At 40.2% G+C, this 11043-nt stretch overlaps 1 long non-coding RNA gene across 1 annotated transcript; it reads left to right on the top strand.

Annotated features, from left to right (window-relative positions):
* The first annotated feature begins 745 nt into the window (after window positions 1-745).
* Window positions 746-8216, top strand: LOC309542318. The gene is made up of 3 exons (XR_014224195.1): window positions 746-2645; window positions 5444-5624; window positions 7427-8216. It is a non-coding gene; the product is annotated as an uncharacterized lncRNA (long non-coding RNA).
* The last annotated feature ends 2827 nt before the right edge of the window (window positions 8217-11043 follow it).

Below are 11043 nucleotides of genomic sequence, written 5' to 3'. Positions count from 1 at the left end.
CTTACATGTTTCATTATCTCCGGAGAACCAGGGGACTGGTTTAGCTCCACTTTGTGAGAGGGGATGTTCAAGAGCTAGCATATCCACCATCCTGGTGATTGCTCCAATCCAGAGGTCCCTGGCCTATGTGTGGAAGGGAGATCAGGCCAATCAGAGCACCCCACTCTGCCCTTCCCTTCCCTTCCCACAAACTTTCCTGCTGCCACCAATCCAAAGTCTTTATTTTCCCCTGACTGCCTCTACCAAATAACCTAAGCACCTTGGACTGCCTAGGGATTGTAGGGTTTGGCTGTTAAGTGTGGCATGTATTATAGAAGACAAGGATTTATGAACCAAGTTTAAAAGTTTACTAGGAGAAGATTATTCTCAGGTAAAAGATCTTGCCATCTGAAAAGGCACATGCACACACACAGGGCCGGATTTAGATGAAAAGAGGCCCTAGGCTACTCCACTTGTGAGGCCCCTCCCCACCCCCACCCTCACAACTAGAAGAAAATGGAAGAGTGTTATAAACAAAATTGAGTGAAGCCAAGAATGATGACGGGTATTTAAAATTCTACAATTCACAATTTCTTCTCTAAGATATTATTGTTAAATACCATGGTGATTTTAAATTTAAGTTGTGCCCCACTGTTTAAAATTGGGCCCACTGGGTAGCCCTGAGTCTAATGAGTTGCCCTGCCCTTGCATGAAATCTTGGGTTTCCAATTTTTGGAGAGGGGAGACTGTGGCACTGGGAAGAGGGCAGGCTGGTGAGGCCCCCTGGATTTAGAGGCCCTATGCTTCAGCCTACTTAGCCTATACATAAATCCGGCACTGCACACACAACAATCCCAAAGGAACATTTGCGTACAGAAATAAAGCAGGTTAAACACATCTAGCTAGTCCTAGTGAATACTGATTCCTATCAGCTAAGATTCTGTTAAGCAAGTCTTACAGTTAGAGTTCTTGAGATCTTAAGACAGTTTCCAGTGATGGTCTTCTTTCTCTTATCTCATTATTTTCTAACACATTGGCTGGCTACCTGCTCTCAGACCACCTCATACGAATTCCATACATTATCTAGGGAATCCAGCAATCTGTGGATTCCTGAGTGGACACCCAAGTCAATCCTCACGTTGGTCGGGAGGGAGCTGGTGTTTGTCCACAGACAGCTTTCCAGGTCATGTGGCCAGCATGATTTAACCGCTTCTGGTGCAATGGAACACCGTAACGGAAACCAGAGCACACGAAAATGCCGTTTACCTTCCCGCCACAGTGGTACATATTTATCTACTTGCACTGGTGTGTTTTGAAACTGCTATGTTGGCAGGAGCTAGGACAGAGCAACGGGAGCTCGCCCCGTCTCAGGGATTCGAACCACTAACCTTGTGATTGGCAAGCCCAGGAGGCTCAGTGGTTTAGATCACAGCACTACCTGCGTCCTGTAAGGAATAAAAGACTGGTTCAGATGAAATATGGCATGTTCTCCACAACTAAGAAATTGGGAAACAGTTTGTTCCATTAGTTTGCTGGGAATCAGAAAAGGAAAACAAATAGTGGATGCTGTGTTATTCTGCATGTAAATACTAGAAACTGTACAGCTAGCTTTCCTAATTTGGTCTGAGAAGAGACATGCATAAAAAAGACTTTATATGCAAATTGGAAATTAGACAAGGTAAAAAAATGTATAGCAAAGTTTTTTACAGAACTGCTTAGCATTGCAGAAGTGCTCTCACCTCCTTCTTTATCCCATTTTGGCATTTCACACGCAGAGACAAATTAGAGACACCCTTTGACATTTCTGTCTGTTTCATCTCCACACAAGTGATATCAGTCAAATAAAAAGAGGGAAAATGGCAACTAGCTTCTTGTGTGTTGATAGAAAGCCATTAGTGACTTTCCACAGAAGACTTGGATTGGGACTCAGACATGAATCTCCGAGGTAAAGCCCTTCCAAAGTGACCCTAAGTGAATACCACCTTCCAAGCTATTCAAAATATTCAGAGCTATTAAAAAACAAAAAACCATACACAGTTGCCTAGACTAAGGGTGACATCCACTTGTAGCAGCCTTGTGCAGGACCCAGAAGAGAGTCTTTTCTGTAGTGGCACCCTACTATAGAATTCCATCTCCTTGGAACATGAACGGTCCCACGAAGACCCATGTATTTTCTGAAGCCTTTTGAAAGATGAAACTTGGATTTATTTTTGCCTGGATCATCCCAGATATGTATGTATGTATTATTATTGGAATGAAACTGCCCACTATGCTTTAATTGCATTGTATGATGTTTTAGTGATGTTCTTATGTGGAAACTGCTTTGAGATTATTCTGATAAAAACTAGTATATAAAAGTCTCAAATAAATAAATAAAATAAATAGATCTTTCAGAGTAGGTATCCAAACTAAAGTAAGTCAATTGCACATATGATTCTTTGTCTTCTTTCCTACTGTTTCAGGCACAAATAATCATAGTAGATGTCAATATGAAAAGTACAGACCCTCCAAGTGTCCCTATTTTCCAAGGACATCCCTGATTTAGAGAAGCCACCCTGGTTTCCGATTTGATCCTGGAATATCCAACTTTTCCTTAGGATGTTCCTATTTTCATTGGATAAATGTTGGAGGCTTTGGAATTATCTGACTCCCCAAGCCATCGGAAGGTAATGCTATATAGGGAAGTGGGTTTTTTTAATGGTTAATGTTTTATTATGTTTTTATATATGCTGGAAGCTGCCCAGAGTGGTTGGGGCAACCCAGTAAGATGGGTATAAACAGTAAAATCATCATTATGGAATGGGACATCCCTATTTTCATCGGAGAAATGTCGGAGGGCATGCGAGTAGAGGTATTTCAAGCGTATCATTGAGGCTTGTAGTATGAAATTATTCAAGGCTTTGGCAGCAAACCAACCAAAAAGTCACTACTGTAAGACACATAGAGAGAAATATTCCATGTGCTTGGAATATGACTTGGGTCCAAGCTCAACATGTTTTGAGATGAATCCTTCTTCAGAGGTGCATTTCTAGCTATATCCCAGCGTGTGGAATATTGTCGTGACTGCTGTACTGTATCCCATGTATCCAGTGAGAACCACCGCTAAAAACATGCCCCTGAGGAAGGATTTCCAAGGGCTTGGAATAAATATCACTCTGAGCACTTGGAATTTTCTCCCTCCCTCTTAATTTCTCATTCAAGGCCTGAATAAGGAATGAAGTTTCAGGCCTACACTATTAGATTGCTCCCTGCTCCCTTAATTTTTTTTTATTGGCAAGGATTTATTAATACATGTTGGTGTTAATAAACTAATCCCAAAACCTTTAATTGGTAGATTAATTAACTAAAGTTTTACTTGAATGGCAAACTTTAATCAGCAGGTTGAGACTAAAAGGCATGTTTGTTTATATTTTAAGCCAGTTTGGCTGTGCCGTATTACTCTTAATGGGGAAGGAAAAATAAACTCTTAAAAGACAAGCACCTCTTGCTGCAACAAGAGTCAGCTTTGCTTGATTAAATTTAAATGATCTTTCAGTTAAGAGCTCAAAAAGGGACATCATCCAAGTGTGCTGATATGCAGAGGGGTTTAAAAGGAAGGTGATAAAGCAATGAAAGCAAATCTTGAATCATGCACACATCAAGCTCTTCTCTTAGGAAAGCTCAGAGGATGATAGAAAGGGAGAGGGTATGAAGGGAGTAGGCCAGGGATGTCCAACTCCCCAAAGAGTGTGATCTACTCACAGAATAAAAAACTGGCAGTATCTACCCCTTTCTGGCAGGAAAATCCCATTTTTTTAGGGAGAAACGACCCATTTTGGGGAACATGTCAAAATTTAGTAAAGGGGAAAAGTTGCTAACAAAAGTATTGCTAAGGAAACAGTCTGCCTCACAGCGAAAGCTCCGTGTTAGGTTCCAGCGAGCGTGTGGAAATGGAGGAGGGGGGAAGGGGCTGGGACTGGAGTTCTTGCCACCGCAAAGGAAAGGGAGCCCACAATCGACCACGATTGACCAGAACCTCCCGGGGATCAACTGGTAGATCCCGATCGACCTGTTGGACACCCCTGGAGTAGGGAATTGGATTCAGGTCTCATTTGAAGCCACATATATCAAACCTGCCCTTTTCAAAACTATATGTGAACCAAAATACAACCTATCCTTTGAAATTTGTACTGTGCAGTTAGTCAGCTAAACAATGTATTTTTGAAAATTCCTACATTAAGGGAAAGCATGCTGAAAAATGAATATATTGGTAGAGTTAACACAAAAAATGCATTACATTGGGATAAACTGCGTACAAAAATGTGTACATTTAATACTGCATATTAAAATGTGTTTATTAGGAGAAATTAACACTAAAATGCTGATGAATTTCCATTAGATTTTTTTAAAAAAGAAATTGTTGCAAAATGTGGTGAACTGAATTTAAGAATGGGAAAATCAGAAACTGAGAGAACCAAAATTGGCAGATCCTTCCATCCCTTGCAGAAGGTCTTTTCATTTGTGATTCCTCATCTGCTCAGTGTTGTCCCCAGTGACATCTGCTTGGTGCTTTTGCTGATATCTTTTCAGCACGTGCTGAAAATTTACCCTTCCCCGCACAATGTTTTATGGACTAGGATAATGTTGCTTTTGTTGTTAGTGTGGGGCCAAAGCTTTTTGTGGTTCTTGGGTTTCTCTTATTATTTTTAATTGCATGTGTTTTTGAAGTGATATGTTAATGTTATAATGTAGTTTACTGGTGCTTATGTTTTAAAATATGTTGTAAGTTGCTTAGAGATGCTTGCATAGCAAAGAACAATCTAGGCTACGAATTAAAGAAAATGTTGAAAATCCCAGTTGTTAAAAAAACAGAGGCATATCTCCTAGGCTTGATAGGGAAAGATATACTGCAAGTAAAAAAAAAGAATCTTTCTATATGCAGCTACAGCAGCCAGAGTAGTGATTGCTTCTAAATGGAAATCTCAAATCTTGCCCTCAAAAGAGGAGTGGATATGCAAATTAAATGAATATTTAGAACTGGTAAAGTTAACATCAATTATAAGATATCAGTCAAATCAAAAATTAAAAAAGGGATGGAAATGTTTCAAAGATTATATGTTAAAGTATTGTTCTAAGAAAGATATGCTAATATGCTTAGAATAAAAATGTAAAGCATATGTATGGATTGGAAAAGAAAAGAGATAAAAGAAGTACAAATAACGATACATTTGGAGAATGCAAGGATAAATGTGGAGATAGAGATTTAAAGAGGTCGAATTGTGGCGGAGGGAAGCTGCGGGTGGGTGGAGGAAGTACTACACAACAAGTATGTTTGTTTTCAATGTTTTTGAACTGTGTTCTTTTCCTTCTCAATTTCCTTTTTTCCTTTTTGTTGATGTTCTGTTTGCTGTACTATTTTAAAAAAAGAAGAAGAACGATCTAGACTAATGATGATGATGATAATCAGGGCTTTCCCCCCCAGCAGAACTCACCGGAACTCAGTTCTGGCACCTCTCAGGTGGCGCACCATTGCCATGATAAGAGAACAAGGAAAGTGTTCATGCTGAACCCATGCCAATCTGTGGGCAGACTAGAATCCACCCAGGCAATTTCCCCAGGTCGCAGACATGGCTGTGTCCTGATCACAATGCTGCTGACCACGGAAGGTAAGCAGATTTGTGGAATTTGTCATTTTAAGACTCTAATCCTGATCATACTTACTTGGAAGTCAATGCAACTGATTTTCATGCAATTGATTTCCACATTTATGTAAATAAGTCCCTTGAGGTTCAAAGTTTGCTATAGGACTGAAGCTTTTGCATGAATGAGGACAATAAAACCACAGACCCAGTCTGAAAAACTCAAAACACTCTCTTGCTCTTCATATCTGACAAAGAAAAGATGAGTGGCATTAAAAAGAAAAAAGCCAAATCAAATTGATTTTGGTGGAAAACGTCCTGTACTTTAGCACTGAAGTGTTTATTGGCAGAGAGGCAAATATGCGTCTACACTATTTTCATTTTCCCAGAGCACAACTTAATTAATGCTGTCATCTAGCTGAGGGAAACAGACTCCCACCATAACAGTCCTCCCACGCCAGAAGATCAATGGACCCCTGCAAGGTACAACAGAAAGAAATTAGAACGTGCATCAAATTTGTGAAGCTGATAAAGAAAACACATTTGCTCTTCATGTATTTTTAAAGAGGCTCTTTTTCATTATTCCTTATAAATGACTGTTCAGTAAAAGCTACAAGACTATGTGGAAATAAACGTTACTCCTTCGCAAATTGCCAGGTTTTCTCTAGCTTTGCACCGAGGCTCGTATGAACCTCTGTTCTGACGATTCTTTACATTTTCTTTCATTCTTAACTCAAACAGTTTCTGGGCTGCTTCTTCCATAGGATCAAAATGAGAAACAATGGGAAACAAATAAAACAGCATGCAAAACTGTAGAATAAAACACAGGCCCAAGTCATTCTGAATCTGCTCACTATTGAGAAGTCAACACTGACATCAACTGGAACTTATAACATCTTTCATTTTTGTTCTGGAAAAAAAACCAAACTATCTTCAATGAGGCATGTATAGTTTAAATGCTCTATGCCACTGATCTCCAACTGATGGGTTGCAATCTGATCCAAGGAGGGCCACAGCAGGAGCATTACCACCATGCAAATCTGTGTTAAAAGAAATGGGTTATAAAAGTGGTTCTTGGGTCTGAAAAAGTTGAAGATGCCTGCTCTACGTGAATATGTGATACGTAGAAGAATGTGTAGAACATGGGTAGGCAAACTAAGGCCCAGGGGCCGGATCTGGCCCAATCGCCTTCTAAATCTGGCCCGCAGATGGTCCAGGAATCAGCGTGTTTTTACATGAGTAGAATGTGTGCTTTTACTTGAAATGCATCTCTGGGTTATTTGTGGGGCATAGGAATTTATTCTTTTCCTTTTCCCCAAAAATATAGTCCAGCCCCCCACAAGGTCTGAGGGACAGTGGACCGGCTCCCTGCTGAAAAAGTTTGCTGACCCCTGGTGTAGAAGAAGGATTGACAGCATGGGAGTGTGATGGAATGCTGAGTGGCATTAGAGACAGACAGTGGTATCTGGCTAAAAATTGGCAAATTTGTCCGTTTTAGTTTCGGTTTTTCATTTTTCCAATCATGAGTTCAGTTCTCCACATTTGCACATCAGTTTACCAAGTCCTTGTTAAAATTTCCCAGCATTTTAGAGCAAATTTCACTTAACAGACACATTTAATGCAATTTTGCCAATATATACAATTCAAAGCATTTTCCCTAATATAATGCGTTTTTGTCTCCTGTTTTCAGTGAGATATGCATTTTTATGCACATTTTTACTAGCACATGCATTTTTGCACACATTACTTAACTGAAGAACTGCACTGAAAAGATCCGAGAAATGTGAATTTAGAAGGATGATTGTTTTTTGGTTTGTGTATTGTTTCAGGAAGTGCAGATCAGGTAGATTCACCTTTAAATGTGAACAAAACTGAATTTCTCCTACATCCCAACATCTAAGAACAGACTATCAAAATCAGTGGACTTCAGTTCAGTGTGTGGCTGTGCATCCTGGAAGACCTTTTCCCTGCCTTTCGGGCCTTTTTCTACCTGTTCTGGGAAGGAGGGAAGGACTGACTCCAGCTACAAAAGCTGAGGCTGTGAACTGGGGTGGAGTGTTGTTTAGAGGTTATTGTTGTGGGGTGGGGGGTTGCTGTTATTTATATATTTTTTGTATTTTAGATCTTATGATTTGTGTGGACTTTGGTTGTGCATTTTTGATGTTTTATTTATTATTGATGACTACTTTTGTTATGTATGTAACTAGGACATTTTTACATGTTGTAAGCATGAGTGAAGAAAGGACAGAGAATGTATAGAACAAATGTAGATTAATCTTTCCAGCCTCTTTAAATGTCGTGGAACATAGGAGAGCTTGCAGATTCTGCACCTCCTATCATTCTCTCTACTCATTCACTTCTCCCTCTCAACTCATGTCCAAAGCTCTCATTTCCAAAAGCATTTTTTGAATTGAAATCAACTCCATAGTAGTGCATCTTTCACCAAGTATATCAGGTTAGAAACCCTTGATGCAAATCCTCTTCTTCAAAGCAGCATTCCTTGAGCTACAAGTGCTACTTTTTCACACCTTAATGTAGATACTACAAGAACTGGGTATCTCCTCATCCCTAAATGTGATGCTTTTGTGCTTAGCTGAAATTCAAATGACCTACTCTTATATGCAATGTGGACCTTGTGTATATATATATTTATTTTAAAAAACTTGCTATCTAGTATCTGTGTGTTCTTAATCTCATTTTTTCACTTGTTTGAGAACCCCTATTTCATTGCTCAAGACAATTGACTAGTGTTGCAAACATAATGCTTATATAAATAGATTCACATTTTCAGGATGATAAAATATCATCTAATTTAATTATTCAGCACACCTCTCTCTTTTAATGTCTTGCTAATTCAAGCAAGAAATTAACCTAAGGAATCAGTCTAAACCCCAAAGAAAGAAAGAACCGTGCCAGCAGGACACTCGGTATGTGCTGCTTTTGAAACCGTATATGCTAACCCTAAATACTCCCAGATGCATTTGAAAGAGCTCACAATTTAAAGGGACTGATGCCTTAATAGGGAGTGATTCATTTTCATTCACTGAATCTAATATCTGGTAAAATAAGACTAAGGATAATATCCAATGTTGCACAAGCAGATTTCCCCTTCCTGTCTTCTACCAAGAGGCTCCCTCAACCTTTTGAAACAGATTTGGTTGACATATAGGGAAAGGAGTGGAAGGGGAAGTCCTGTTGAATGAGCAGATGCCAATTTCATTATTGGATAGACATAATTAGATATCACCCATTATGATATCCCGGGAATGCTGTTTCACTCTTTCGTTAACATCCATCAATCTACATGTTTTTCTTGGATCTGGGGGTTTTACACTTCAGGTTTCTGTTTGAGCTATGAAGGGCCAATATTAACAGATGATGATCATAAAATCATAGAACTGTAGAGTTGGAAGGACCCAAAGGGTCTTCTAGTCTAACCGCCCCCCCCATGCAGAAATCACAACTAAATAATCGCTTGACAGATGACTAGCCAAGCTCTGTTTAAAAACATCCAACAAAGGAGAGTCCACCACCTTCTGAGATAGTTCATTTTACTCTAGACTAGCTCTAAACATCAGAAAGTTCTGCCTAATATTTAGTTAGGATTTTCTTTAAATTTGGATCCTACCTTTTGGAACAGCAGAAAACAAGCTTGCTTCCTCTTGCACTTGACAACCCTTTAGATATTTGAAGATGGCTGTTATATCATTTCTCAGTCTTCTCTTCTCTTTTCCAGGCTAAGCATACCCAATTCCCTTCAATTTGCCTATAGTCCCTACTTTCTTTAATCATAAGTATCCAGATAAAAGGTATTATTTACATCAGGATACTTGTCGTGCTTTTGGTTATGCATTACAGCATACAGGGAGAAGAGGAGGAAACTATTACTTGAAAATTTCTATTGCATAAGTTAAACATAGATGTGAATAAGGAAATCTGTTGTAAAATAATGAGTAGGTAATCTTACTTACCTAGAGTTTCTTACAATGGTTTCTGGAAGGACCAAGCCAATATCTGCTCCTGCTTTCTGTATTAGCCTCCACTTCCTTCTTGAGTGTAGCTGCGAGATAGGGCCATGTTCAGAGAGGGGACTGTGAGGAGAAAGGGGGCTGGCTGCAATAAGGCTATTACAGCTCTTGTCTCTGAATGGAAAGTCATAGAGGCAATGCCCTACGTGGTTCCTCATCAAGTAATACTTTAAATACTTAAAACAAATGAAGTTATTTGTATTTGTGTTCTATCTGTTCTGCAAGGATTTCCTACTCTTTAGGTTCATTCACCACAATATTTATGATCTTGCTATGAAAGAGGATGTCCTGCAGGGAAAGGAGTCTTTATTGTAGTGTCATTCAATCCTGGCAAACAGAACACCCCCCGTTTTGTTCTGAATCACAGGACAGTGGCAGCACCATGGAGAGCTCCAAGTGAACAACTCGCTCCATCAAAGGGTGAAGAGGAACTGAGGCCTTGTGAATCTCTTCCTCCAATCCACACTGCCCAGGCTCTATCCCAGTGGTGGGGGACCTTAGGCCCTGCAGATATTGTTGAGCCACAGCTCCAGCCATCCTTGACCATTGGCCATGCGGACTGTGACTAATAGGATTTGAAGTCCAATAGTACCTGAAGGGCTATAGGCTTCCCACCCTTGCTCTATCTCCTTGGCCTGAAGACTATGGATATTAAAGGGCAGCTGCTGCCACCCAGCCTGAAAACAGACATCATCCCCTTTCTATGGCCTGTGTCTTGGTGTGTTCCTCATGCCTTTGGGCAGACATGGCACTTGGAGAAGCACTTGAATCTTCAATTGAGTCAGGCTTGGAGAACAGCATCTATGAGGGTCCCAGCACCACCAGCCTCTGAATTGGCTCCAGCAACAGGAGGCTGATCTAGTTCCCCAGCAACATGATATGGCAGCCCTGGCCTCGCCTGGCCTCACCTCCTCAGATTCTGAGCTTTAGACCAAGGTCACAACAGGTTGTGGTTTCATTTAACTCCATGCACTATATTCACCTTCACTTTGTATCTTCCCCCTTCGCTGCTTAAAAGACAGCCATGATAATACTTGGTACAACCCGCATTTGGCAAGTTTAGAATAAGTTTAAATGGTGATGCCTAAACTCATGTGTCTTGTTGGCTAACTTGTTCATACAGGTTTTTGTCTCCTATTCCTCACTGCAATCCTCCAGAATTCTGGTCACAAGCTGGGAGAGAGGCTAAAGTAGTTGCTATTAAGACTGCAGTGAAATCTGGGCAACTGCCTGTGAAGTGCCTCATGCACTCCCAGAGAGGTGATAATAACACTCTGCTTGTAGGCATATTTATTGGGCATCATAGGGAATGATATTCCACAGAACAAGAAAAGAATATTTCTATATGCTACAGTAGCTGCCAGAATAGTTCTAGCCAGCAAATGGAAAAGCGAGACAGTGCCCTCCAAAGAAGAATG

This window comes from Podarcis vaucheri (assembly GCF_965113315.1).
Source record: "Podarcis vaucheri genome assembly, chromosome: 10".
NCBI lineage: Eukaryota > Metazoa > Chordata > Lepidosauria > Squamata > Lacertidae > Podarcis > Podarcis vaucheri.
Note: the sequence above shows the minus strand (reverse complement) of the source record. Positions and strands in the feature narration are given on the sequence as shown.